General features: G+C 43.0%; 1 protein-coding gene across 10 annotated transcripts in view; it reads right to left on the reverse strand.

The window, feature by feature from the left end:
• The window catches only part of ZMYM2 (zinc finger MYM-type containing 2), an 88,072-nt gene extending 83,821 nt beyond the window's left edge, over window positions 1-4,251 (reverse strand). For 4 of the 10 annotated variants that reach the window (XR_004305974.1, XM_015852181.2, XM_015852180.2 and 1 more), the window contains exons 1-2: window positions 3,924-4,067; window positions 3,084-3,141 (exon numbers count right to left, since the gene is read on the reverse strand). The gene's annotated coding sequence lies outside the window, so the exon portion shown is untranslated. Of the gene's footprint in view, window positions 1-921; window positions 941-3,083; window positions 3,142-3,923; window positions 4,068-4,227 lie in introns of those variants that run through there. The other 6 variants (XM_015852184.2, XM_015852182.2, XM_015852185.2 and 3 more) reach the window with 3 other exon arrangements.
• Window positions 4,252-24,328: the final 20,077 nt, after the last annotated feature.

Consider the following 24,328-nt stretch of genomic DNA (forward strand, 5'->3'; position numbering starts at 1 on the left):
GACTCCCATTTGAACACAAAATTGAATAATTTCTGATCATTGTGTTTATGTCTGACTAAAAATCTGCATTCATTGTCTGTCCTATAAGCACTGACTGCAGTAAACTTGCTCTCATCACAGACAACGGTCAGAAAACAACTTTAACCGCTGCCACATCCAATAAATGAAATGCTTCAGGTGAAGATGAGAGCATTCCTTAATACAAAGTTACTATCTAATCCATCTAATGAAGGACAGATGTGGATTCCTATGTAACTATTGATGGTCTCATCCATGTAGATTCATCATCAATTTCTGCATTAATTCCATGGAATTCTTATGGATCAGAATTAGAATAATGATGTCTTTGTCTTAACGTTGGTGATTTCCAGAAGCTCAGGAAAGATAAGTCTGAAACTGCCAAAACAACAGGAATACAAATAAGCAGAGTTGAAGTCAACACAGTCAAAGTGTCAACTGAAGAAGACATACAATGCAACTGCATTTCAGATTTCTCACACAGCTCCCTTCTATCCAAAGTTTCTCTTACAAAACACTGGCAAGTTCACTCATGTCGCTCCAAAACGAAGAATTTTAATACCAGCAACTAAATGGAGCAGATCATTTTACCACGGCCTGCATAGACAACCTAAAAGAGAGGTTAGACATAAGGAATGCTGGACTATTAGGGTGGGACCCTTCCAACTCAAACCATTCCATGACCTACCAGCTTCCTCTGAACTCTAATCTCGCAGAAATCCAGGTATTTTTCTGGAACAGCCACCGAACAAGATTAAACATAATTAAAGTGATTTAAAGTTAAAAGCAGTTGCAAAATAAATAAATTAAAGCTCCTGTCTGTTGAAAAATCCACCAACTTCTGTAGACAACAGAATTTCTACAGCATACAAGGCTGTAGCAGCCTCATAAGACAAATATTACCTCAAACATCTCAGAAGAGACGTCTAACTCATCTTGTCAGGCTCCTGAACTTCATATCCCAGTCCCTTCCTATAGGCAGGCAAATGTCATTATTCTTTGGGATGTTCATGAATGAAAGCAGCAGTTCTCCACAAACAGCGGATTTTTCCATCAGTAGCGACACTTTATATAAATTCTTCACAGAACTCGTCGTTCTGCTTTTGTTGCTGAATATATTGATTGGTTGTGAATTCCAGCAGAAATAGAGAAAACTTCAGAAATTCTCTATTTATCCCTTGAAACCAAACTAAGAACTCCTGTAACAGCGTAAGACTGTTTGTGAAGCTGCTGGACAAAAACTTAAAGAAAGTCAGCAGAAGACTCCAAGAGTTTCTATCAGTTTTGGTCCCACACCCCTCTGCAAAATTGGACAAGCCCTGCAGAAGACAAAGAAACTTGTTTTCATTTATTCACTGGCACTCGTGTACCCTTGCTGATGCAAATCCTTCTTAGCACATTATAACAGAGAAGCAACAGTAGAATGCAATCATATTTAGGGTCGAAGAGGATCAGCAGCAGTAACACACAGCAAGTTTATAGATATTCAAATTAAACCAATCTTACATTTAAAAAGTGATTTGGTCTAACTACATCATAATGGCTCATCACCATCTTCATTTCACAAATTACAGCTGAGGAGCTTGGAGTGCCCATGCAGTAGTGTGCACAGAATATTCGCCTGTCACACATGACAGCATGGCTACAGGATATAGTCTTTCCTCCAGCCACATGCTTGAGAAAAGACCACACCACCATGACCACAGTTGGCGGAGGACCACGTGCCATCCAGTAGGATGCCCTTGTGCAATACAAGGTGTAACTCGCAGACCAGCTGGCAATTACACAGCGGTTTGCTGAATCTCTGCCCTACGGCTGCTCATGGCAGCAGTCTCACCTTCTCACAGGCAGCCACACAAAGCTGCAGGGTATTTTTCAAGTTAGCTCCAGCCTTCAGCACTTTTCTGCTCTCTTTCAACACAACAGACTCCCTCTGCCCAAAGTGCTACTTGTCCTGACCCACGTCAGAAGCTACTTCTTTAACATGAAACACCAGCAAGAGCTGAACAACTGTTGGACTGGAAGGTAAAATGAATCTGAAAACTTGGCAGCCTTGCATCCAAGGCATGGTAACAATAAGAAAAAGAATAACACTCCTACTGCTGATAACAAGCCATACAAACTCTGTGTCTTTCACAAGGTTGATCATTTCAGACATTTAGAATTAATTCAGATCTGATGCCTTTCTCCTAAGCAGCAGTGTTTCCGTGGTGAAATACCCATGCTTTGTAGATGTAAGATACCAAAAAGTGACCAAGCAGCAGCCTAGGCAGACCTGAGAAATCCAAGTACAACGATAAGGGGACAAAAAGCTGCCGAGACACAGCAGTGTGTAGGGCCGTACCCCACGCTCCTCCCGCACACGGCCCCGAGCGCAGCGCGGCGCTGTTTGTTTTGTTCTCGGCACAGCAGCAGCCGCATCCCAACAGCTCCCACCGCCTCCATCCACACACACACACACACACTGCTACTTTCTCCTCCACTGCACTACTTCGTAATTTCAGAAGCTCCCTTTTGCACAGCATGCAGCAAAGGAAGGTTATGAAACGGAGCTGGACTAGGGTTAACCCACAGCCCGGTCCCCCAGGGATCTATAATCAGCCTTCCCTTGGCCTAACACCCAACAGAGCAGTGCTTGGGGAGTACGACACAACAGCCGCTGGCAGGAAGAAGCAAGTCGCTCTACCGCCCCCCGGCCTCAAGGCACGAAGGATACAGGACTGAGGAAAAAGGAAGGGGGAAAAAAACCCACAAAAAACAAACAAAGATGGCAGAAGGTGCCTGGCCGTGAAGTTCGATGCCCGCTTCACGCCTCCAGAGGGCACCCGCGAGGTGCCCCCCCCCTCCCGCCGAGCCGGGCGGATCAGCCCGTCTGCCTCCGGAGCGGCCCCGTCTGCAGCAGCGCCCACCGCGAGGAGGGGCCGCCCCACGGCCACCCCGGGGCAGCAGCTGCCGGGCCCAGGAATGTCCCCACCCCGGCCCGAGGCCCCTCCTTTTACCCCTACCCCTGGAGAACAACGAGCAGGTCTGACGGGGGCAGAAATAGGTACAGAAATAGCACTCACAATGGAGCTCCCTCTCCTTGCCGCTCTCTGCCAAGGCTGCACCAAACCGAGCCGGAGCCTGAGGGAAAGACACGGGGTTATCGCGGGGCACCGGGCAGCGCCCCGGGCACGGCTTTCCCTCGCCCTTCCTCCCGGTCGGCACCGCCCGCCGCCCCCCGACCGATCAACGCGGGCCCCCGGGGGAAATAAATAAACCGACGGCGTTGCCCCCGGGGCCGCAGCGCGGCCACGCCGCCCCCGAGGGGCCGAGGCACCGGGGCGGGGAGGGCACGTTCCGCACTAACTCGCCTCGGCGGGCCCCGAACCGGCAGCGCGGAGCGGCGGCCGCGCAGCCCCCTCCCGACCGCCCCCCGCACGGCGCCGCCGATCTGCCCCCGGCCTCGGGTTTGCCCCCCTGCAGTCGGCCCGCGGCACTGCCGCCTCCCGGCCGCCATTAGCGAGCCCCGGTCGAACAATACGGGGGGGAGCGCGCGGCGCAGCGCCGGGCAGCGGGGGAGGCGGGAGGGAGGGAGACACCCGGCGGGAGGGGAGGGGGGCTGGGGTCGGAGGGGGAGGGCAGAACAACGGCCGCAGGCCCGGCGGGGAAAGCGGGGGGAGTTCGCTCAGAGGTGCTATACGCCGACGCCGGCCTTTCCCCAGACGCCCCGGTCCCCTCCAGACGCTGCCCCCGGGCCGCCTCCTGCCGCCCACCTCCGGGCGCCCATCAGCGGAGCTGCCCCCGGCTCCGCTCCGCCGCCAGAGGCCGCCCGGCCCGGCGGGGCGCCGCGAGGTTCCTCCATCCCCGCCCCGGGGACAGCTCCGCACCGCCGCCCGCGTGCCCGGCCCCGGCCCCCGCCTCACCCGAGGGCTCCCCGCAGGCACCGAACCCCAAGGGGCCGCACACGCTCCGCCTCACTGCTCCGGCAGCCCAACTCTAACTCGGTCCGGTCCCGGGCTCGGCGCAGCTGCTAACGAAGGGGAGGAGGAACCGGGCCGACCGAGCCGAGGAGGGCCCGCCCCCGCCCCGCCATTGGCCGTCCCCGGGGACGGGCTCTCGCGCCGGGGCAGCTGATTGGGCGCTCCGCCCGCCCGTCAGCGCCGCCCGCAGCCGGTTGACCCTATGAACTGCCAATCTCCTGCCGGCCGTGCCCCGAGCGCTTCCCACCTCGAGCCCTCGGGTCGGAGCAGCCCCAGCCGTAGCCCAGCGGTGCCGTGTCCGCTCTCGGCATCACACGGTCCCGGCCGCCTGACTTACTGCACAGGTCGGGCGCACCGCGCTCCTCCGGCCAAACGCCGCCGGGAGGGAGCAGCGCGCCCAGCTCAGCCCGGCAGTCAGTCCCGCTCCCTGCGGGCAGCACCGCGCACAGCACAGCTCACAGCCCGAGGCGCCCTTCCCCTCCGCGCCCCGACGTGGGGCTGCCGGCTCTTATGGCGCCCCCCGCCGGTCCCGCCTCGCCACCTTCCCCCCGAGCCGCGAGGAACTTGGGGCCACCTTGAGGAGGGACGGCGCGTGCATCATGGCAGCGCTCCCAGCGGGGACGGTGCCCATTGAGAGCCTCCTCTGGGCTCCACGTCTGCCCCGCCGGCAGCGCCTCCCCGTTGTGGGCGCCCTCCCGCCCCCACCCATTGAGGAGGAGGGCGCCATGTCGGCCGCCATGGCTCCTGGAGGAGTGGTGGTGATGGTGGTGGTGTGGTAGTGGTGGTGGTGTCCTCCATTTTGTCGGGAGCCGCCGCGGGGAGCTTGGGGCCAACGCGACTCAACGTGTGTCGGCCATGCGAGGCGCCCCGCAACGGACCCCGGCGGGAAGAGGAGCCGGGAGCCCCCGGCAGCGCCGCGGGGCGGGAGCAGCGCAGCGGGCGGCCACGGGAGCCCAGCGCCGGGAGCCAACGCGTCGCCCGCCCTGTGCCAAAATGGAGGCTGCGCAGTGCCTGTGCGCGCCGCCCTGCCGCTCTATGGCCATGGCACCCACGCCTGTTTCGTCGAGGACCCGAGCAGCGCGGGTTGTAGCGCGGCGCTCCGGCCACTCTCCGCCCCATTCCTTCATCCCATTCTGCCCCGTGGAAGGACAAAGAGAGAGCGAACCCCCACCCCGTCCTTCCCAGCCGCTATCGGTTCTCGTCAACCACGCGGCGCGGTGTCCCCTGGATGGAGCCTCTGGCGTGTCCAGGGAGCGGTCCGGGCTGCCCCTGCCGTGCGGGGCCTCTCGCACGGCCTCAGAGAGGAGGGAGCGCTCCCACGTTACGGAAGGGCTGGGGTTCACCACCGCTCATGGTGCTTGACTAACAATGTTCTTGTGTGGGAGAGACCAGAATAATTCTACCGTCTATTGTCACAACAACACAGCCCGGGGACACAACGGAAGTCAATGGCTGAAGCCAAACGCCCAACACTACTCCTGGCTGTTGAGTTAAATGAATGCCTTTTTCACACCACTCAACCTCTCTGATGGGATTCTGAGAGCTGCTTGAGTTGGGGTTACATCAGGTGCTCGTTCCTGAAACGTGGGAGCTGCTGGGAGAAAACAATCTAACAAAGCTTCTACTGAGGAGAAAAAAATGCCAAGGAGAAGTGTTGCTACCTATGTTGAAGCTGTCTTTGAATAACTCATAAGCTTTGTTCCATGTTATAGCACTGTCCAAATAATCGTGATAGTCATTTAACTGTTGAAATTTCAACACAAAATCTTGTATGTTCTGCCAAGTCAGTGGTTCCTGACCACGTCTCCTTCGTTAGCCTTCAACACCTTGTAGGCTGTAATGTCAAGGCTGTGTTTGGTCATCTTTCACATGACATATTTTCCTGCCTTTCCAGTTGCATGTAGCTAGTAGACATCTTTGTTCTATGATAATGCCTCTATGTAAATGTTGTGCTGAAGTTCAGAAATTCAAGAAGACCTAAGTGCCAGTTCTTGAGAGCATCCATATGTGGCAAAATATTAGTGCTTTTCTCATTCAGAACTCATTAAGTGTTACCTGTCATTCTGTGTTACTCAAAAAGAGTAACTGAAGAGCACCTTCCTTTAACTGCTGCCCTTGCAATAAGCATTACTTAAGAAAGTTATCAAAGACTTCTATAGCGATGCAGACCCTTTGCATTGATGTTTTGTATTATGCCATTTGAACAGAATTTTTAATGGTTTGCTTGCAATTTTGGAACTGTACTGAAATATATTTCTATATAAATGTCTATAACTTTAGAGAACCCTAGTCCCCCTATAGACATATAACCCTATTTTTGACTTTATGTGTTCAAAAGTAGACACAAATAGTGAAATGCAGCATATATTTTTTCAATTAATTTTTCAAATGACATTAGGAGGAAGGAGAAAAATGTCCAGACACGTAGAAAGTTCTCCCTCCTCTGTAAAACCACGGTTATTTTGAAGAGCAAACCAGATCAAGTCATTCTATTTCATGTTTTGAAAGCTAACATTAGTTCAAATACTAAGCAATAAAATCTCTTCATGAATGCTACAGATCCAAAATAGATGTATTTATAGGCTCCACACCACTGTCTCCATGAAAAGGCCTAATGTCAGCAACCTCACTAAAAACATCTTACATATTGACTGGCAGTAGATAAATTCAACAAGGCTGAACTAACAGAATGCTCTATGACTTATGAGAGGAATGACATCCTTCTATCTGACACAAGGTAAAACTGTCTCAGAAAGCAGACAACTGTATTTGAACTGGTCTTTAAGGTCCCTTCCAACCTTCGACATTCTGTATGATTCTATGATGGTATTTTAAAGTGTTGGTGTTTGAGCAGGAATCTTAGGAAGGCTACCAAGCCAACTTCCAAGTGATGCATAGTAAATAGGATCAGAATGCACATAAGGCTACGTCCTGCCATCAGCAATGTTTATTTATGATTTAAAATTGTGGGTTTTACACCAGAAGTAGGAGTAAACGTATTTTATTTCCTAAAGGACTTGTTCAGCCTGAGTGCTGCTCTGGTTTGCATCAATATAATTGTCTCAGTGTCTTGAATGGAGTTCTGAGGACTGAAAATACTTGAACAAGACATCTTTCACTGATCCATGCATGTAACATTCCAACGGTAGTAGTTCCTGGAACTCTTCAAAACACAGACAGATACAGCTGATTTGAAGATTGGATTGGAAAAAAACTTGTGTTTTGAAGGTAAATAAAATGTAGGTTTATAAAAATGTGCATTTCCGGCACACATGGAGGGGAAAGCGAAGTCTAATCCTTTGTAAAATGTGTGACCCAAGTATTTCTTCTATGTCATTGTTTTCTTCTATACTGTCTGTCCCACAAACGTTCTTCTTTCTTTCTTAAACAGTTTTACTTATCTACTATCTCATGGTTTTCTCTACTTTCTCCCTCTGCCATTTCTGATGGTATTTACTTTCTTTTTGTTTATGTCCCTCATCTCACTTCTTTGCCTCTCTGTAGCCTCAGTCCTGTTGGCATTTTCTTTGACCATCAGAAAGAAAGATGAGGAAAATCTGTAGTTCGTGGTGGAACATGTCATGTTTGCATGTTCATGGCATAGGAGTTCTGGTCTCCTAGTTGATTCACCAACGCAACTTCAAGAAATAGCAGCAGAAGGAAAAAGATGGAGAAAAAAAAAAACCAACAAAACAAGAACAGACAAACAAATTCTTTTAAAATACCTGTCATCAGTAGCATCTTCATCTTTCTGTTTTGTTTTTTTTTTCTATAATATTTCCTGTATTACTGTTTTTGACATTCATTTGGAATTTCAGCTATTCTTAATAGACTAAGCTCTTAAGGTAAAGACTGTACATATAGAATCATAGAATTACCCAGGTTGGAAAAAACCTTGAAGATCATGAAGTCCAACCGCAGCCTAACCAGTACCCTAAATCTAACAACCCTCTGCTAAATCATATACCTGAGCACCACGTATATGTTCATACGGTACGTAGCAGACCTCATACTATTAAAAAGAAAGTGAAAAGAATCATTATTTTCTACAAAACATTACCTGTGGTTTTCATTCTGTTTTTTTTTTAGCTACGTACACTGTTCATAATATTTATAAATATATGTCTGTGTAAATAAGTTGCAATCAGCTGCTTAATTTGCAACGTATCCAAAAGTGATCTTTCAAAAGTCAAATGGTGAGACGGTATATGATATCCTATAAGATTATAATTCCTTGCATGATATATTATGTCTTGAAATGTCCCTGATGCCACATCCCACAGATCAGTTTTGGAAACTAAAGAACAACCGGGCAACCTCGTCACAGAGTTCATACCAGTACAGTAAAGACTAAGCATGTAGTACCTAATAAGGTGCTGTTTATCCTTTTCTTCAACTTATGCTATCACTTTCAGTAAGTTTTGCACTAATGGACATTATTTTTATTTGCAAATTATTTTTACTCACTTCTAAGCAAATGAGGATTTTAGTTGGATAAATATATTGTCTTTATCGCTAAGAAATGACACTGTTTGTAGAGCAGAATACAGGGCCTTAAGACTGGAAGAGACATCATAAGTCAGTGAGTCCAGTTCTTTGCTATTACAGGAAACTGTGTCATATAATCCCTTCCAGAAACTGTTCAAGCTCCATCTTAATGGTAGTTTGATATGTTTACCCCCTACTCCTGTTGCAAATCTGTTCCAGAACTTCATTGTTCTGGTGGTTAGAAAACCTTCTCCTAATTTCTCAGCTAAATTTGTTCAACAATCCATTTGTTTTGGTGCCAGTATTTGTCCTCTGGTTTAAATAGCTCTTCTCCCTCCCCAGTGTTTACCCCCTGATGTATTTATAGACAGCAATCATATCCCCTCTCAGCCTTCCTTTTGCTAGTCCAAACAAAAATCTTTTAGTCTCTTCTTGCTCAACAGATCTTCATTCCCCCACTAGTCTTTGCCCCTCTCCTAACCAAAACTCATCTGCCTTAAACACGGGTTTAAATGTCCATAAAGTTGCATTTAAATTGAAGTAGTACATTGTACAAAACAGTAATATTTTCAGATCTCCAGAAAATATCTCAGTGTTCCATGTGTGCTTGCCTTTTTTGCACAACTACATTAAGTAACCACCATCTAGTATAGTAACACCTATTATTTTTTTCTACCCTGCTCATTTACTGGGAAAGTGCTCAGTTAACATCAATGTTGTTGTTATTCTCCAGGTGTGTGACCTTGCGGTTTGTGTTGTGGTAGTTCTTGTTTCCTTTTGCTCAGTCATCAAGGTCTTTCATTGTTTTTCCATGTCATCCCTCTGCAGCTCCATGATTGCCTAACTCTGTGAAACCAGTCAATGCAATGAGCTTGTTTTCCTTAACCAAACAGTAGGATCAATCCCAAGAATAAATATGCCAGCAGACACTCTTCTAGTCTGACGCTGCTGTTCAGTGCTACCTGCTGCCATTTCCTTCATTCTACTCTGACAAATGCTGTCCCACCTTTGTGCTTCTGGATGTGCAGAAAAGCAAAGCAGTCCTGTTTTTTTATCTTTTTTTTTAAATTCCGTTGAAATCTATTTAGTCTCAACTATGCCCTTAAAGTAACAGCAGCCTTTTCAGTTTCAAACCTCCTCAGCCCAGCTGACTTGATTATCTAGGTCCCTTGGTTTACCAAAATTCACCTTATGAAACTGAGAGGCTTCCATACAGACTTACATTTGATTACTTTCTGTTAACTGTACACTATATCAATTTCAGGATAATCTACAACTTGCTTTTTTATACTGTCCTCAAACTAGAAGCCTGTCCAACTCTAAAATAGCACCATTCTATGTTGGTTTAATGACATTTTGCTGAGAAAAGCTGCCGGTCTGACATTCAGCTGAATTTGGGGTCCTGCTATCGTGATGAGTAACATTTATTCTCCAACCTACTAAACCAGTCAGGGACAAAACAATGTGAATAGCTTTTTGCCACCTTAGGAAGCTGAAATGTCAGGTAGGTGCCAAAGCATCAAGAGAGGCATCAGAGAAGGCAGTGCAGCTTGAAGGTGGGGCAACTCCATTTCAGCAAGAGGAATTGTTACATGACCCCAGCCTCTCATCTTACCGCAACCTAACTTAGGAGTGTCATCTATGTATGTGTGGGTATCTACAAAGAAAATTATCTTCTCATTCTAAATTCAATATCTTTCTAGGTTTCCATTAATGAAGCTCAAATATTGTTTGATGACTATTGTAAGTCAAATTCTGGATTTGGTAAATCAAACTTTTAAATAAAGGTCTCCTCCTAAACAAGAGCTTTCTACAAGCAGGATGAAGGTCTCCTGTGTTACCTGTAAGAGCAGCGTTGAAAGAGGAGGTGTCAGTACATAGGAACATTCAACTCTCTTTCTTCTCATTAGATCTAGCATATACTTTTCCTTTATTTTCCTGTCATTTGTAAAACTAAGGATCTTGAGTGAGATCAGGCTTCATGAGGCTTAACCCGCAGCTTTACCAGGCAATTTGCTGCATGATAAAGCTGTTGCCAGAAGTAGCGGTCTTGTTCTGCCCTCTGTGGTTGGCGATACATTTTTGTTACCTTTCTATGCAGACACAAATATTCACATGGCTAAAAATTGTCTAGTTTTCAGTGGGATCTCGTTTAATGTGCAACCAGGCAAGTGATACTGCCAGGTAAGAGAATGCCTGTCCTATCCATGAGACTGCTGCACAGCTAGCCTGTGCAAATCGAAGAGATGCTACATATATGAAAATGAATCAGTAGTCTTTGACTAGTGATCTGGCTTCTATTTTATCTCAGCAGGACCAGCAGTTAGGTTTAAATTAGTTATTAATATTGTTTAGAGCTAGCTGTGGGGAAAAATGTAAAATACAGAATCATGATGCTAATTATACTTCATGAGGCTTAAAATTTGTAGGCAATTAAAATATTTTGAATTTTACTGTAGGAAATCTAATGTAAAATTAAAAATCATTAAAAATCTCCTGGTACAAATCACTGTGATGGTGGTTTTGACAATATTTGAACATATATTTTGTAGAAAAAGACTGGAAAATTCATTATTTTTTGTACGCCTTTGTACACAGACTGCTTACTGACCATGCCATTTGTTGCTGTAGAATAACTATAAAATGAGACTTTTACTTTTGTCCAGAAAATTATTCATCTTTAAACATCTGTCATCAAACCCTCTTTTTCCACACACGAGAGTTTTTTTCCTTTCTTTTTTCCATTAACTGATGTTCATTTCTCATGCTTAGTCCCATCACTGGTGATATTTCCCTCATTATCTGTCCCAAATTCTGAATCTGTTGAGTCTTCTCCTCACTTTTGAGGTCCTCCAATGTTTCATCATTCCCTTTCAATTTTCTAGTATCTCTTAGGGTATCTTCCTTTCAATGCCTTGCTCTTACTCTATTCATCTTTCATAAACCTTTTGATCATATTCAACTCTAAACTATTATTGTGCTTTTTATAATAAATAAATATTTATTATACCTGAAAAAGGAAGTAAAGGAATAGTAAGTTTGCAAAGTTAAATGCTTACAGGTTCAGAGCTACATGAAAGGAGGTTATGGCAAGGTGGGGGTCAGCCTCTTCTCCCAGGTAACAGAAGTAGAACAAGAAGGAATGGCCTCACATTGCACCAAGGCAGGTTCAGATTGAATATTATGAAAAATTTCTCCTCAGAAGGACCAGTGAGAAATTGGAACAGGCTGCCCAGTGAGGTGGTGGAGTCACCATCCCTGGAGGTGTTCAATAAATGGGTAGATGTGGTACTAAGGAAGGTGGTTTAGAGGGTTACATTGGTGGTAGGTGGACAGTTGAACTGCATACCCTAACGTGAGAATAACACAAAATGTTAAAGGGCATTAATCTGTAATTCACCCTAACTCAATACCCTGCCTCATTCAGTACATAAAGTGAATGACATTGATTCATGCTACTCAGGAGGTGTTCACTCTACTGTCCAAAGCAAAAGCAAAAGCCCAACGTTTTCTGGTTTCTGTAGTTTTTGTACCAGAGAAGCTCAGGATCATACAAACACCAGGCTACTTCATGACTTCATACTTTGTACACTAGGTACCCTCTGTACCGAAGGAAGGAATGCCCTGTGGTAAAAATAGTATGTGATCTCACAATTGAAAGACTGTAGTATGGTACATGTATTCCAGGAGTTTGAATTGAGTTTTTGTGAGCAGCTTGAGCTCTAGTGCTCTCTACTTTTTGAGTGTTCTGGTTTCTTGTAATCTTGATATTCTCCGAATTACTTTCAGAGGTAGTATCCTAAAAGGCACTCCAGAAAACTGCCAACAGAATTTCTGTTTTGTAGAAGCAAACTGTCATCTTTGGGGTTCATCCAAAAAGTTCAAATCTCAGGAGTTCACAGAACAAATTCTGGTGACATGAGCTAATAGCAAATGAAGGCAGTAGAAAGCTATCATCCGTGAGTTCCGTGGAACCCAATCATTAGGGACAGATAAACTAACATTTTATGTTGTCTCTTTGCCAGGTAACTCATGAATACTGGATCCTAATCTGCATTCAAAAGGACCATACGTTGTGAGGGACACCTGAGAGAAGAAGCTTACAAGGTAATCAACAGGAGAATGTTTAATCTGAATATAAGATATACTTTCTTATAAATCCTTTTACAGCACAGCTGAAGGCCATACATTCTAACTTTTTGTACTTTATAGACCTTTAATTTAATGGGGAAGTATAAACAGCAATACTTTGCAGTTTGAGGAATTAGAGTATTTGACTCTAGTTATGTTGGTAAAACAGAAGTATGGAAGAGGGGTAAAATTATGATGAAATCTGTGAGGAAAAATCATGGGATTGAAATTTTGCTCTACAAAGTAAGTTTTCAACAAAGAAAATTTGAGAAGTCTAGAGATAGAGGATAATGTCCATTAAGCATATGACTAGGGCAGCAGTGGGCAAAATTGTGTAAGGAATCTGTGAATGGGAAAGGAATGAGCCTCAAAGAATTTTCATACTCTATGCCTATTAGGTGACTGGCAATAGCACAACTCACACTGATGGCACAAGTTAGAGAACTGTAGCACAATGTGATCCAATAACACACTTTCTATCAGTAATGTATCTTTGTAGGCCTATTCCAGCTGAACTACTCTTTTTATAAAACGTAATGGGGAGTCCTCTTTGTTTTCTGACCATAAGCTAGTTGATTAATATAGTTAATCTGTAAGGACGTGTCACATACAGAAAGCTACAATCACTTGGTAAGGGGGTACAAGAAAGAAATACGCTTTATAGTACTTCTACTTGCAGGCTTATCAGTCTGGTGGCAAATTTGGACAGGTGGCTCTGTGCTGGCCAGTGCTAACTGGGTCACAGGGAAATGTGATCCTTCAGCACGCTTTTGTAAGCAAGAGGACCACTATAACCCTTAAACATGAATACAATAATGCTAACAGGTTGTGGTGTAGTTATATCACAACTGTGCTGTGCAAAGTACTGTTTGTACTGTAGTATGTAGTCCAAAACATAAGGAAAAATTAGAGGAAATTAGTGAGAAAATTGCAGAGAACAAATAAAAGAGTGGAGAACTGTCCTTACAATTTGGTTTTCATCCCTCTAAACTGCACTGTCCTGTAGACAGCACAGTATTTCATCATCTACTTTTCTCTCACCACTGACTCTAGAAGTAGTCGTGACACTTATTCTAAATGCCAAACTTTTAAACATCTGAAGTAGCAAAACTGATCTGTCATGGGAAACGTTGTACTGGGAAGCTCAGCTGGCTCTTGCTTCATACAGATCCTAACTTTGAGATTTTTCCCATGGAAAACTTATACTTGGTAGTACCAGAGCTCCTTGTTTACTGCTTTGACATTGAAGTAAGACTTATTAGAGCAAAACAAGGTATATGTTGCCCTGGAAGTACTTATCAATGTTTATTATGTATTCTTCATCACTACAAATCTGTGTTTTAATCACAATTTTCTTTTTATCCTCTAAATATTCTAACATAGCTCATACAGGAGTTAATTCTGAGGAAGTCTTTTGGCAGCCAAGTTAATTAGGCAGCCAAGTGTCTATTCTGGAATCAACTGGGAGAAGGGATGCAGCAGTTCGTTCTGGCTTTCTGGTCAAGGAAGACTTCAATAATTATCTTTTTCTCATTAGCACTGGGCACGGGTAGTTTAACTAGAATCAACAGTTAGGAAGAAAAGTAGAAAAAACATCCTGTGACAAAACGTCCTGTGACACCTAAGCCACGTGTGGTCTGATCAGTTTGTCAAAGGAAGACTGATGAGTTTCTTATTACTGCTCATTTAGATGTGATTATACATATGTAGATGTCACACCAAAGAAATGCAGATCAAAGAATTTAGAATGTAGAAACTACTAGAAAAGGATTACCATCATTTTCTTTTTCTTCTCCAGTGGAAGATAGAATGGTTGTTATGTTAATCAGAATATACATTTTTGTATTTCTTTGGAAGTGCATGGGATTACATCAAGAAGTAATTGACTCTGTTATCAGTTTTTCTTCTGCAGGAAACAAATCAAGACCCAAACTTGGGTTAACTGCTGAAACTTAATAATGATGTTCTGTTTTCCACTCAATTGGTTTTTGCTGACCAGTTTCTACGAATTACTCATTTTGGTGGCAGATCTTTCTTCAAGGGTGATTAAATTCCTAAATTAGCACATTTATAAAGAATGGTTTGTAATAATTGTCAAGGTTTGTTTTGTTTATCAGAAGATTATTTTGGAAGTTATTTAAAAACACTTCAAAGACAATGCAGTCATTGGTCGAAGTCAGTGTGGGTTCATGAAGGGAAAGTCATGCCTTGCTAACTTAATATCCTTTTATGACAAGATTACCCACTAATAATAGAATCATAGAATCACCAAGGTTGGAAAAGACCTAAAAGATCATCCAGTCCAACCGTTCACCTATTACTAATTGCTCCCACTAAACCTTGTCCTTCAACACAACATCTAGTCGTTCCTTGATAACCCCCGTGGTCGGTGACTCCACCACCTTCCTGGGCTGTCCATTCCAGTGCCTGACCACCCTTTCTGAGAAGTAATACTTCCTAATGTCCAGCCTGAATCTCCCCTGCCATAGCTTGAAACCATTCCTTCTGGTCCTATCACTAATGACACAAGAGAAGAGGCCGACCTCCAGCTCCCTACAACCTCCCTTCAGGAAGTTATAGAGAGCAATAAGGTCACCCCTGAGCCTCCTCTTCTCCAGGCTGAACATTCCCAGCTCCTTCATAATGAAATGAAGGAAAGATGGGTTTGGGGAATTTCAGACTTTCAGGCTCTGTTCAGACTCTTGTCTGTCCCCTTCTTTTGTACAGCTCCCCGTTAGGTACTGAAAAGCTGCTCTTGGGTCTCCCTGGAGCTTTCTCTTCTCAGCCTGTCCTCATAGGGAAGTGTTCTGAACACACTCCGGAGCCATAAAAGAATAAAAGGCTCCAGAGCAGTACAGAAGTAGTTAACCTTTTGGAAAAGATCACTGTGATTTTCTTCTGCGTGGCGCAGGATTTTTAAACACAGGAATGCAATACTGCTTGAATATGGAGTAAAGCTAAAGCAGTACATCTTGTGTTGTAGAGAGAGAGACATAAAATTTGATCTCTTGCAGCGTTCTTGATTTATATCCAAGGTTAACTAATACTGTTTTGAGATCAACCCTCTTTGCCCAAAATGCTGCATAAATTTGACTTACTAGCTGTTGACAAGCGTTATTCTATGTTCGGTCTAGCTCAAGTGGATAAAACTAGCAGTTTGAAATTAAAACCATATATATGTTAATAACTGTGCATATTATTTCTCAACAAGCAATAGACCATGTAAAGTAGACCGCAGCAAAAACCACAGGGTTTCATTGCAAATGAAGAAGCAGATGCTGAACTCAGGAAGCCAGAACTGTCAAGGGATTTGCCAAACTAAGGAGTCAGTTATGAGTATGTCCACTGACAAAGACAAAAAGAAGCAAAGAAAGCTGCGGTGCCTGCAGGGAGAAGGAATTATATGGTCAAAAGCAAGTGGTGGTCTTGGAGTGGGAAGAGAAAGAACATGGGACAGAAAGCAGATCTCAAGAATATAATCAGTAAGGACTCAAAACCAGAAGTCAGAGCCTGATTGCAGCTGAAGTACGCTTAAAACAGCAAAGATCGAGTAGCAGAACTCCAGCACACGTGGAATGTGTGGGGGAGGCCTTGAAATGCAGAGGACAAAGCTTCAGGGCCAGCTTCTACCTTGTCAGCTTGTCAAGACTTGCTGTGATCAGCTACACAGCTTTCAGCCCTCAAAGCGAGTCTCAGAGTAATCTGACAGCAGGGCACAACAGGATGTAATTCTTAACTATTGATGCAATTTGGACCATTTACTCCTCAGTGGCACGAGTTGGAAACAGCACTTCTCAACTCCAAAGTATGTTTTGCAGTGTTCTGAGGATGGTCATACAGCAAACAAAGCAAAAGGCTTCAAACAAAACAAAAGTTCCTCTGTGGACTGTGGCAAAACTGCTGATGAATTCCACCGGGGAGGAGCTGTCTTCAGTCATTTTGACTGTACAGTATGATTTGTTTCAGTTCGTTTCTGGGAATTACAGTGATTGCAGCAGTTCCATTACTTAACACTGAGACGGAGCAGGTGAATTCAAATGAAAAACACACAGTCAAGAAAAAATCAGTTGGGCTCAGCAGACCAAAGTTTTCAGTTGTCATGGCACTTCTGTAATCCAAAGTGATCCTTTCGTATCTTACTAAATATTTGCATATACATTGTCATAGTCCTCTGGGAACAAGATAAGCAGCAGTTTTGTACATGGGTCTCTCCAAAAGTAATGCCTTCTATTTACTTCCATGGAAACTACAACAGATACAAAGAGAACAATAACTCTATTTGATAGAGCAAATTCTCAGCTACAGAATGTTATTGTGCAACACAGTTGCTACCATTAATTGTCCACTTTTGCTAGCAATGAACATGCCGCTGTGCCTGCATACGGTGCTTGTAAAAATCCGCACCAGAAGTGACCCATGGTCGCTGTCACCACTGCTGAAATGCACCACTCACCACCTCACAGTGCTCACAGACTCCCTTTGATCTCCAGAAACCTTCAGCAAACATCAATGGACGACAGTGGGTGCCAATGTTTCTGCATAGAGGAATTCAAACCTTTGCTTCACACTCACTTCCATGTCAGACTCTGTTGTGTTAGACTGCCCCTCTGCTGCCACATGTCACAGGGCAACAACATGTAATGAAATATTGCTGGGAAGGCTGAGCCTCTACTGCCATACCATCAACATCTGCCTCCAATGTTGTGGGCCAACATAATAAAATAGGAGGCATTATTTTTGGAGCAGCCCTTGTATATCTTACGATGAAGCTGAAAATGTTTATACTTCTAAATTTCTTTCTGTTTCTGCAGAAAACAGCCAAGTTTGCATTGGCAAACTCTGTGAACTGGAAGAATGTCACTCAGACTGATTCAGGAAGCAACTTGCTGCATCTGTAGGTAATGTCTACAGGTTTTGGTTTTCATGGTTGGAGACAGCTCCTGTGATGAATGGGAGCTGTATCCAGGTCCCCTCTTTTGTATGCCACGTGATAGAGAGAGTGCAGCTCAGCTACTGAGGCACTGGGAGGGATGCTGGAAGGGATGCGGCTTGGACCTTCCAACCTGATGTGTAATCCAAAGGAGGAGTTCCTAGAGTGACAGATGTACAGGTAGAGAAACAAGTGATGGTTTTGGACACTTACTGATAAAGACACAGAGACCAAAAGTAACAACCAGTAGAGTAGTGTGGTCTTACCACATTTTCCATTGGTGATGGCATGTTGGACTATCAGGAAGCAGCTCATCATCTGCTGTGTGTGGCACAAACTGAATCCTGTGGGAACAGTGAGATGATACGTGAAACCAAATGTGCTAACGTTGGCTAGAATGTATGGTATTACAATAAGAAAAAGGGTGCAACAGAAGTGAATAGAACTGAATCCAATTTTATTCGCAGATAATTGATAATTTAGTAGATACCAAAGAAGAACCAGAACAGTTATTCCTGGGAAAACCTACTTTATTTTTAGGAAATTTATCATTGGGAGTAGTAAAAATGACAGTCATTGGCAGGAGCACAGTGCAGTATATTCCACAAATAAGAAGAAATGTCAGAATCAAGGAGAATGACAGCCATAAGACATGCAAAACAAGTTGTGTTGCACCTTTGGGAATAGCTAATTACTCTGTAGCAGCCTGTGCACAGTGAGGGATCAGAATGGGTCAGTGTGTGACAGTATGCTGCACTGGCTCTTTTTAGAACATCAAACACATATCCTGGCACTTTCCAGATACTCACCAGTGAATGAACAACTGATTCAGTTTCATCTACAGTGCTGAATTTTTATATGCAAAAGGTGCCAAAAGTAGTTGTAAGTATTTTATGCAAATTCAGACACTGAACTGGAAATGGAAAAGTAGTAAGGCCTAAGAACAAGAATTCCCTGAACAGACTGTAAGTGACAATGGCTCAGTTCAAATTCGAGGAGTTCCAGCTGCTTTTCAAGGAAACGGTATCAAAGTGACACATCAGCCTCTTACCCTCCTGCCATGAATGGATTAGCGAAATGATTCGTTCAGTCGTTTGAGAAGGCAATCTGTGCTCCATGCCTGCGTGCTATTAGGCTTCTAGCTCAAGCTGGTTACAAGACAATCATCTTCTGTCTGTAGGAACACATGCTCATGCTACTGCTTATAGGACTTAATTTATGGCCTCACCAGGATGTCCTAATCCTTCATCTACAGAAGGATCCTGAAAATAAATATTATGACTGACTTGTCACAGCTAAAATGGCTGAGCAAGCATGTGGAAAAAAAATTTTTTTTCCATGTGGAAAAAAAATAAAAAAATAAAGCAATTTCAAAGCAATTTCAGAACCTGGAATAATTAGGACAGAGGCTGGCGCTCTGCTTTACTGTGCTAAAATCTCATAGCACTAATTAAGTTGCAGAGAAGACAAGGTACACTTAGGCTGAAAGAGCTCGCAGGGTCGTGCAGTCCATCACTCCATCCCAATGCAAAATTATTTATATCTGTCACTCCTGAACTGCTCTTTAAAATTCGTCAGCTTGATTTTAAACAGCCTCCACAACCTTATAGTTTTATTTCAACATCTCCAACATTCAGAAGTTTTCCCTGACATCCAGTTTGATTCCTTCTTGCTGGAGATCAAGACCATTTATGTCTCACCTTGTAAAAAAGGGACACGGAATTTGGAGTACTGCCTCCCTCCAGATATTGCCCATTGGTCTGTTTGAAATCTTATGACATGTGCCTTTCCCAAAACAAGTCTTCCCGAACTATATCCCTCATTTCTTTCAGACCATGTTTTCTACACCTATGTGTTCTTTAGTGTCCTCTGTGCACTTGCTAATTGATGTACTACTTTGCTGAGTGCTCAGAACTGTACACAGTATCCAGCTGAAGAATCTTTAGTGCCGTTTAAGATGGGGTTATTTCATTTGTCTTGTAGATTGTATTCCTACTGATCAACCTCAGTATCGTGTGGGTTTTGTTCTTCTTTTGTTGGTGTTTTTTGGTGGTGGTGGTTTCTGCTTTACAATGCCATTGTATGTAAATAACAAATCAGTAGTCTGACATCCTTCTTTGTAGAACAGTCATTCAAGCACGTCGTTGTTCTTCACACTGTGATGACTTTTGCCTATAAGGTAGCAGCTTGTACTTCTCACTGTTTAATTATATCCTTTTTTTTCCTCCAGGTTACTTCTATAATTTACCAGCACTCTTTTAAAATTATAATCCCTACAGAACATAGTTCAAATCTGTTCAATTTCGTGTTGCCTGTGAATTTGTATTTTCTCTTTACCTACTCAGGTGTTTTTTGAAGTAGTGAGCCATGCAAGCTCAGTCCCTGCAGAACTCCAGTCAATGCACTCTCCACTCACCCACTTGGACAGAAACAATCAATAACAACTCTATTAGAACAGTTTTGCATTACAGTAGTTTGATTTGGGCTGTGGTTCTGTAGCTTATTTATTAGAATTTCATTTACAGGAATATCAAAAACATTAAAGTCAGCATAGAAAACATTGACTGCTTCTTCATCTGTAAGAACAATTAACCTGATATAGAGAGAAATTATTTTGGTATAGTTTGCTTTACTGGTAGGATTTGGCTGTTACTTTTGTTCTTTCTAGTTCTTATGGGTTGCTTGTTCCAATTTGTTTACCCAAAAAAGCATTAGGCTGATTGGTTTAGAATTCCCTGATTTATCCTTTTTCTCATTTTTTGCAAATGTAAATACAAGTGTTTTTCCATTCAACCTCTCGTTGCTTTTCACAAATTGTCAAAGATGATTTCAAGTATCGTAGATTGAAATTTCTCAGGCATAGACAATTTGACACTCCACAATTTAAAGTATTTTCTGATCCATTCTAATTTTAGGCTGAGTACTTATCCACAGAATACAGCACTGTGCCACCATCTGACTCAATCAGCCGTGGTACTAGAAACTGATGGAAAAAAGGCATTGACTGTTAGATCTGCTGATCAGTTTCCTCTATTGCTCAGTGAGCTAATGCTTTTCTTGATATTTGTGTTACTACTAGTGTAGTTAAATAGACATATACCATTCTTTGATGTTCATAGTTCATTATCTCTTGTTGTTGTTCTTGTGCGTAGAATCACAGAATCATAGAATCACCAGGGTTGGAAAAGACCTAAAAGATCATCCAGTCCAACCATTCACCTGTTACCAATAGCTCCCACTAAACCATGTCCCTCAACACAACATCCAGTCGTTCCTTGAACACCCCCAGGGTCGGTGACTCTGTATGTGAATGTTTTGGCCTCTCTTATTTTTGTATGTATATACTTACGCTATATATTTCTATTTCATCCTTGGTAATTTGATCTTTTCTGCAATTTCTCTGTCGTTCTTTCTTGTTTGGGAAGAATGAGGAAATCATGATGTAGCCAGCTTTGTGTCTTTGTATACTCACTATCTTTCCTGTACAATGAAACATCCCACATTTGAGCATGTGAAATATTTGTTTGATATCTTATCAATCCAATATCCAAAGATCTTGGATTCCTACTTTCTAGGTTCTCTTTCCCAAGTATTCTTCTAACCTCCCACTTTCAGTCAGTTCCTCACAGTCAGTTAAAGATGTATCTTGTGGAAGCTTCCTTCAAGATGCTTTCCCCTTCTATATCAAAGTGTTTTCATCAAAGGGTAGCTTGTGTCTCACTGTGCTTTTTCTCAACAAATAACCTAATTAATAATCACTGTTACTATTAAGTGGTTGCTCAGAACCACTTGACTACTTGCCACCAGTTAATCACAACTTTCAGCTTGCTAATCTGTAACAGGTTTCCACCGTGGCAAAACCCATACACACTTCATTTATTCTTTGTCCAGAGGCCTTTAGCAGAAGATCTCCATCTACCATCTGTGGCTCATGACAAAGGTAAATCTTTGCTTATTTCTTTATCTATCCTTTTGCAACAGGTTTTACCCCATTAGTATTATAGTTTCCTGAACAACTGTACAATCTGTCATGCCAATTTGATCATAGCTCAAGTCATATATTAAGACTTCCAGGTCTTTAAGCACAGTTACTTAGGAATTATTTGCATTTAGGTGGAAAGATTCATCATACCACCTGAAGGCTGAAGACTAATTCTTGCTCATACTAACCATGAACACTCATTGCGTGGCTATTTTAAGATCTCCACATAATCCTGTAAGTTCTTATGCTGCAAGAACCCAGAAGCTTCCCTATACTCTTTCTTCTTCTACATTAAGATCAGTGAGTTCCCAGCCTAAAAGACTTGTCTGACAAATCTTGGTTTTACTATCCATATGTTTTTGAGAAAAAGAGGCTGAGGGGAGAACCCGCTCCTCTCCACAACTAAGTGAAAGGAGGATGCAATGAAGGTGTCTGTCTCTTTTCTCAGATGACAAGTGGTAGGACACGAAGAAACCATCTAAAGTTGCACTAAGGTAGGCTGAGATTGGTTATCAGCGAGGATTTAATCATGGAAAAGGTAGTTAGGCATTGGAATGGGCTGCCTGGAGGTGTTTAAGAGATATGTGGATGAGGAATGTGCCTTAGTGGTGTACTCGGGAGAGATATGTGATGGTGGGATCTGAGCTTACCTAAATGATGCTACAATTTTGAAAACATCTTCTCCTAGCCTTTGAAGTAGCCTATGGACTCAGGCATAACATGATGTGGGTTCCCAGTAGCTTCACTGGCTCACAAGCTTGGCAAGAACAGTGGCACGAGCTGTTATCTCCTCTCAGACAAACCCGAGGGGATGCCTCCTCTCTGGAACAACACAGTGACTACAGGAATCCATTTCCTTACAGAAAAGCAGGTGTAGGACTTCTCTGCAGACATGCTATGTGTGTCTCTGTGTGTGAAAGAAGCCATCTGTGACTTCTTTTGTCTGTTCACAGAGTTCTTTTTCTAAGTGGTGGTTGCGGCTCACATTTCTTACTTAGGATAGGAAATAAAGCACCCTCAACCACTCACACCTAAATCATGACTTTGATATTTCCTTCACAAACACAAGACTGAAAACCTGCTTTTTAAGTACAGCATTTACGCTGCCACTGGAGGTAGGCAGTAGGCACTGAGGTCTAATATGTATGTTTAATCCTACTCCACATAAATCTTGGTGTCTTAAAAACTTTAAAATGCATTATTCAGATAGATCTTCTATCATGTCATTTGATAGGCTAGCAGTAAAACAGTGAGATAGACATTGTGTTTTCAAAAGTGATGCACTCCTGACAGTTTCTAGTGGACTTAATGGGAGCTGTTGATTCAACCTACATACAAGAAAACATGTTTAGAAACTGGAAAATGAACATAGGGTAATGACTTCAGATTTCTATTAGAAAACTGTCACGTTTTTAAGGATTTTTAAGGATCCGGCTCTACAATCAGTTTCCAGCATACCAAAGAACTTCCACACCCTGAGATTAAGAAATGACCTTCGCATGTGGCACATCCTATTGTGAGAATGAAAATTCACTTGAAAATATCCCTATTTGCTTTCTAGGTACATAAGCTCAGAATCATTCTTTCTAATAAACTTCATACAGTTCTACTGAAATTGCTATTCAGGCTCTTTAATTTAAAATAATATCCCTTAGTTGATTTCTGAAGATGCTTTTCCTCTTATTGATTCATAGAAACAGACCGTAAGGCCATAGTTTCACAAGACAGTCAATCTCATTTTTGGAAGCCTAGTAGTATAGGATTAAAAGCATTGCAGATGTGTTATGCAAAGTCCTGAGTTCATACAAAAAATGCCTTCCTAATATCTAAATTAAATATCCATTCTTTTAGTTTAAAGCCTTTCTCCATTGTCCTGTTACTATCAGAGCATGTAAAAAGTCAGTCTCCTTCCTGTTTCTAGGTTCCCTTCAAGAACTGGAAGGGGTTTCAGTCTCTTTTCACAACTGCAGAAAAAGAATACTTGCTGCCTTTGGAGGCCTTGCAGAGTTCCTCTGTATAATCACAGAATCACAGAATTATCAAGGTTGGAAAAGACCTAGAAGATCATCTAGTCCAACCATTACCAATACTTCTCAGCTAAATCATATTCATCAACACAGCATCCAAACATTTCTTGAACACTCCCATGTTCGGTGACTCCACCACCTCCCTGGGCAGTGCATTCCAATGCCTGACTACCCTTTCCAAGTACACATGTGACCCTTTTCTGAACTTGTGCAACACGTGTATTCAGTTTTCTTTTTGGGGAGGCTGTTTGTTCCTTAAACACTTCTGTTATGAGAAGTGATTCTTGATTAACTAAAACTTTTCTCGCACTCTCAAAACAATCTGCATCTGAGGATATTGGAACTGGCTTCCCTGAATTGATTTTGAAATACATGAAGAGCATTTTATAACAATAAATACAGTGCTTCTCACAGGCAGCTCTTCCCTAGGTTAAACATCCGTGCTGTCTGGATGGACTGCAATCTGTGTTCACAGATTTAAGCTTATTTTTCAAATGCGGCATCACCCATTTTGCACAGTCTGGTCTTCTGAAAGTTCATTTGGTAAGAAGCAGTTCTTACTAAGTATAAAGTGTGAAATCTGGCAGTAAAGATTTAAATTAAACCCATCTTTTTTTTTCTTATTTTTTCTCAGATTACATCCTGGCAACTGCTGTCTCACTAAAAAGTAGCAATTAGTGACCACCATTATGTGTAGAGCATAAGAAGGTGTAACTGAATGCTCATCCCTCTACACTTAACGTAATCTTATTTCATAAATTATAAGATCTTACAATGCAATATTCAGTAT

Source organism: Coturnix japonica, chromosome 1 (genome assembly GCF_001577835.2).
Source record: "Coturnix japonica isolate 7356 chromosome 1, Coturnix japonica 2.1, whole genome shotgun sequence".
NCBI classification, from domain to species: domain Eukaryota; kingdom Metazoa; phylum Chordata; class Aves; order Galliformes; family Phasianidae; genus Coturnix; species Coturnix japonica.